Below are 6,550 nucleotides of genomic sequence, written 5' to 3' on the forward strand. Positions count from 1 at the left end.
TAAGAAGTTGAGTATGGAGATTTTTCTTGAAATTGCTGCCTGAGGGCAGATTTAGCCACATGGCATGAGTACAAGGCCTTACCATGTGCATTTAGTGCCTTGTCCTACTGGTCATGTATTTGTCTTTAGAGCAGAGTTGTCTTGTGAGACAGTACCACTTCAGCAGTGGAATTAAGTTAATAGGTTCATACGTGTCTACTAAGCTAACAACCACTAGGCACCAGACCATGTGTGAATTTCCAATTAACTATCCATTGGTCCGAGATGTGGTTAAATAGAGTTAGGGAAGAACTCAGCTTCACATGGATTGGGAGCCTATTCCAGAGAATGGAATTCTCTGAGAAACATAGTTGTCTCTCGAATATGTTCTTTTTATGTTGCAAGCAAAATTTAGGTCTTTTGATCTAGTGGTTCTGTTGTTTGTTTTGCGGATTTGCAAAAGTTCATCAAAACAGGATCCCAGCATGTCTTGTACACCAGGCAGGAATCACATCTCAGAATTCTGTATGATACCAAGTAAAGAGACAGGGCTTTCAGACAATGAGTTCAGGGCATTGTGTTTACTCCATTTATTCTTTTTGTAAGGAACTTTTGTGGACATTCCAGTTAATGCATGTGTCTGGTCAGGTACATACTGAAGGGGGCATTATACACCATGATGGGTCTGATGAGGGTCAAATACAGTGGTATGATGACTTCTCACGACCTAGATGCCATGCCTTTGCTTATAAGTTGAGCAACACAGAAGGATTTTCTTACTTGGACACATTTTGGTCAAAGGCCAGATTACTATATACACAAGTTTCCAGATACCTGACTAATAATCGATTTTTAGGGGTGTTTTATTGATGAAGTATTTACCCGGGGCCAGGGTAGCCAACCTCCCAAAAAGTAGTTCACTGCATTTGTTGGTACTGAGTTTTAAGCAATGGCTTTGGCACCAAGTGTTTGTCAGCGTTAGACTTTCTAGAAAGGGTATTCTCCTCTTGGGAGGATTCAGTGACTGCTACCAGTTTGCAGTCATCTGTAAACTTGGTCAGCCAGAAGCCTTTGACATTGACTTTGACCTCTGATAGATGCCAAAGAGGAATGGGCCCAGAGCAGAGGCCAAGGGATGCCACTAGTAACTGACCTCTTTGTAAAGGTGACCTTAATGATTCTAACCTCTTGGGTCCTATCCGTGGGTCAGCTAGCTATCCAGCATGTAATGAAGAGGTTTATGTCTAGTTCCATAAGTTTGTTGACAATGCCTGAGTATCAAATGCTTTAGCTAGATTTAGGTAGGCAGTGTGCACTGTTTTCCCCTCATCCATTACCTTAGTAATCTTTTCAAAGAAATTCACGGGGTTCAGTAAGCATGACCTTCTTTTCCAGCATCTGGAAGTCTCCTATGTCCTTGCTGATAATTTCCAAGGAAATTCTTTCCATGGCTTTGCAAATAAGACTAGTCAGACTAAGGGGTCTATAGTTTCCAGGATCTGTTGAAGGTCCCTCCGTATGAATTGGGATGACTGTCACAGTCCTCCATTCTGGTGGCACAAAGTCTGTTTTAAGACTTTAGTTAAATAGTGACTCCAGGGGTCCTTGTAAGTCATATTTTAGACTGTTCAGAAGGCATCCCAAGATGTTACCAGGGCCCACTGAGGCTGTGTTCTTGACTTTATGAAGCACAGCCAGTGCGTGCTCCCTAGCTGTACTTTGAAGGGTTACATTTGTGGACATTTCTTTTTGTTTCTTTTTTAAATGCTTTTATTGAATTACCATATGGCATAGGCACATACACATTTATATAAAAGAAAACAAACCACATTAACCTTTTCACAGTTAAAAGCATTATAAATCACATGCATTCTTTTGTACAATATAATCAATTCAATATTACATAAATGTGTCAGTTTAAACCTCATACCTCTTCCAAAACATTTTTCTGCATGTATTGTTCCTGCAATTTCCATTTTTATGTAATTTGCTCATACCCTTTTCTAAAGATTCCATTTCTAGTTCTATTATCTTTGTTAAAATATTCACTACTTCAAATATGGTTGCTTTAGACTTTGATTTCCATTTTCTAGTAATTACTTTTTTGCTAGCCACCAGAAGTAAACTTAACATGGCCTGACCATCCCCCGGATTTACTATTCTTCCATGCAGGACTAGCTTAGTCTTGCACGGAAGCATCCGTTTAGGAGCAGGACGGCAGCATGCCATGCATATTAATGAAGGCATGCTGCCTGAGCTCCTAATCCTACATAGGGCATGTAAGATTGTCGGGGCCATGTCTGAGAGCAGAGCTCTCAGAATATATACGCCCTTGCAATGAAGAAAAGCAGAAAGGGCAAAGGAATGAGCAAGACTGCTCATAGGTGTCCACATATTCCCAGCAACATTCCCCTATGTGTACAACAGCAATAGTAAATAAAAATCAAATAAACAGCCCCTTTTTTATTATGACTCCGAATAAAGCTAAGTGTAAGTGGACGGGTGTGCCCATCGCTTAGCTACGGTTAATGCAGCTTAAATGGCTGAAGAGGATAACAAGGAAGATATATATAAAAATGAAGCAGTATAGTAATAGTGTAGTGGGTAGAGCATTCGCCTTATGAGCAGGCATTCATGGTTCAAGTCCCACTGCAGTACATTCCATTTTCCATGGCAAATCAAATTATGACCAATATTTTAGTTGCATAACCCACTAAATAACAGATATTTGTGAACTGGAGTACTACATTAAATGCACATGTGAGGTGTCAGTGTCATAATGTTGCAAAGTCCCCAGATAAGCACATGTGCCCATACAGTATATGTACGTAGGAATCCTGGATACAAGTGGAAGGTAAAATACGTAATGAAAGACAATTCCATACAGCTTCCAAATCCACCACCTTCCTAAGTGCCATTAGATATTACTGTCTAAATCAGTGCAATTGTAAGTGGGAGTAAGCATTAGTAAGCAAGTGTAAGCACCAATAAGCAGTAGTAAGTATATTTACACACTAGTAAGCGAGTTTAAGCTCGTTTGCACAGGGGTAAGTAATGCGCACACAGGTTAAGCAATTTTGAAGCTAACTCTCTGTAAGTATATTTAACCGGAGGTTAGCATTGCTTACCCTCATGCAAACCCACGCAAAGCAGCTTACAACTGCCCAAAAGTGCCTTAATCACTCTGTATCCAACAGCCGTTGTTCTGCCCAGCAACAAAATAAACAGCCTTGCAGGTTTTGAACCCAGGATCCTAGACACTATAGTTACAGTAGATAACCACCAAGCCATCACAGAAGAAAGAGGCATCACTAAACAAGTCATCACTATAGTAAAATCAAACAGAACCTGTGAAAGGAATCAGTATACAGTCATATGTTCCATAACCCAGTACATAATATAAATGTGTAAACTGGAGTGCAGCAGTAAGCCCAGATGTGAGTTGTAAATGTAACAGAGTGTTGAAGTCCCCAACACAAGGACCCCATACAGTCTACGTACACATGAATCATGGATACCAGGCAGATATATAAGATGTAATGAATAATAAATCAATACTAAAAAGAAAATATAATGCAAAGTCTAATGTAAGCAATGCTAAGCATTGCACAGGCCAGCTTAGGAGGTGTAAGCAATGTGTAGGCCAGCTAACTCAATGTGCCCAGTGTTATACCCCTTTAAATAATGCCAACATTTGGTAAGCACGTTTGCCCATAGCCTAGCCTTTTCAAAACCAGCCAGTCATGGTAAAGTGTGGGAAATCAGCCCTACATAAACCCAACAGGTGGGAATACATCTCATAACTGGTTGTAGCTTCCCCTTGCAGGCACTATTGCAGTAAGGGGAGAAGGTGTGCACTTCTTTGCGCAGAGCTGGTGGATCCAGGAGTCCAGAGTCATGGCAGGACTCCCTATCAAAGACCATGAGCAGAGACTGCTGCAGGGCCAGTACCAGCGTTCCCAATATAAAGCAGAAGCCTGGGACTGTCTCTCCCATGACCTCACCAGTGCCACTGGCATACCCCGAACTGGTGAATAGGTCAGGCATCACTATGCCGACCTGAATTGGTATAAGGGGGACTTCTCAGAGCAGTGAATCCAAGAGGTTAGAACAGCAGGGGATGTCCCAGCTGTGTGTAAGTATCACTCCACTATGTGTGTAATAATTGCCAGCTCATGTATATCATGGATAGATATGGCTAAATATTCCTCTTATGTCCTCCACAGCTGTGAGTGAGTGTGCCATGAACCAGGAGGCCCACAGAAGTCGTGTGGAGAGGTTGCAAAGTGAGGCAGGTCAGTAATACTCTTGCATGTACTGTCATAGGAAGTAAATCTAAAAGTATTAGTAAATTAATTGCCTGGATAAAACCTGTATTGTTTAAGGGAAGTACTGCATACACTACAGAATATGGCAAGAAGAGTCTCATATAGAGTGTATGTAAATAAAAGCGTAATAGCCTGACAATAAAGACCTAACTGCTGGACTGCATGTGCATACTCTGGTATCCTATGGTAATGTAGATGTGCAATCACGTAATAGTACTATTGTATTAAGCACTGTCACCCACACCGTGCACCATAAATAGAATGTGTAGGAATGCCTGTATATGACTGGTGCAAATCCCAGAGGCCATTTAGTACAACTGAGAGACACATAGACAGAAAACAGGGAAAAGGCAGACAACAAAAGCTGAATAGCACATGCGACTGAGATGTGAACTGTTGTATTTGTAGCACACACAGCCATGGTTCAAATCCTGCTAGCGGTAGTAGTCTGCATTCAGAATCATACCCCACAACTGTAAAGTTATGTCTAGAATGTCCAGTAAAGTGGCCCATATCTGTTGCATGTCAACCTGTCCCCCTGGGAAATCAGTGGGATGATCCCAGACCGATAGGCAGCAAACAAGAAATACAACTGATTGACACACATCTATGAGAACAAAGCTGGCACACAAGCAACTCCCCAAAACCTTATGAGAGTAAGAAGCCATGTATGTCCCATTTATACCCCCATGTTGTCAAGCTGTGGCCAGAGTGTGTACAGTAACAGAGTGAGATGTATGTGCATAATAGTAATGTGGAATCTGGTACTGCGTGTGGCAACATTCAGGTAGTGCTAACAAACATTCCTCCCACAAGTCTGTCAGATACCAACACTGTGCCCAGAAATACAAGAATGATACCCTGTACTGGTACTGTTTACTTTGGTATTGTATGGCATTGTGACTGATGCAGGTGCTCTGAATAATAAGGTATTACTCATCACTGTCCCTCACACTGTCCTACAGCATATAACTGTCTAGGAAACCCTGTATAAGAGTGTTGTAATACAAGGTCATAATGCAAAACCACAGGAGAATTATAAGACAGGAGGCAGATACAAGACATACAACATTATCTATATAGCACACACAACTCTGATGGACACTGTTTAAGTTGTAGCAGACACAGCCATGGTCTGAATCCTGGGAGTGGAAGTAGGCTGCATACAGAATCATACCCCACAACTGCACAGATAACCCCAGAATGTCCAGTATACGGGCCCATATCTGCTGCCTATCAGCCTGTCCCCCCTGGTAGTCTGTGGGATGATCTAAGATGTTTAGGCAGCAAACAGGGAATACAACTGATTGTCACACATCTAGGAGAACAACTTGTCACTCTAGCAACTCCTGAAACTGTTATGAGAGTAATAAGCCAAGTATGTCCTATCTACACCCCTATGTTGTCACTCTGTGGACAGAGTGTGTACAGTAACAGAGTGCGATGTATGTGCATAATACTAATGTGTAATCTGTAACTTTGTGTGGCAACATTCAGGTAGTGCTAACAAACATTGATCCCACACATACTTCGGATACAAACACTGTGCCAAGAAATAAAAGCCTTGATACCCTGTACTGCTACTGTTTACTCTGGTATTGTATGGAATTGTGAGTGTTGCAGTTGCTCTGAATAATAAAGTATCACTGATCACTGTCACCCACACTGTGCTACATAATATAACTGTGTAGGAAAGCATGTATATGTGTGTGGTAAGTCATTAAATGTTGAAGAGAGCAATAGCCAAGATATATCCCAGTACACCTGCATGTGATCAAGACATGGCCAGAGTCTGTGCAGAAAGAGATGGACGGCTATGTGCACATCAACCCAGAATCTGGGAGTATGTGTAGAAACAGTTTTAAGAAATATTTCCTCCACAGTTATACCAGGTAAGAGGTGTATACTGCAGGTAAAACCAGTTCATGTATAAAGATGATGACAGCCATATCACTATCCAAACCAAGGCTATAGGGTAGTTTAGTAATACTTGTAAGGTACAGATAACAGCACTGACTAGGAAAGTAATGTGGACTACAGGAATATAATAGCTGTTAATTGACATCTTTCTCTCCCTCCACCATATCTCCAACAATAAACTACATACCCACCTCAACCAGTATGTAATGACTCCACTGTTCTGATTATGTCCTATTGGTTGAAAAATATTTAAATTTGTTTCCATGCAGGTGCTATATTGAATTATTCCAACATTGATGGCATTTTGCCATCAATGTACCTGC

Source organism: Protopterus annectens, chromosome 5.part0 (genome assembly GCF_019279795.1).
Source record: "Protopterus annectens isolate FY-2018-M chromosome 5.part0, PAN1.0, whole genome shotgun sequence".
Lineage (NCBI taxonomy): Eukaryota > Metazoa > Chordata > Ceratodontiformes > Protopteridae > Protopterus > Protopterus annectens.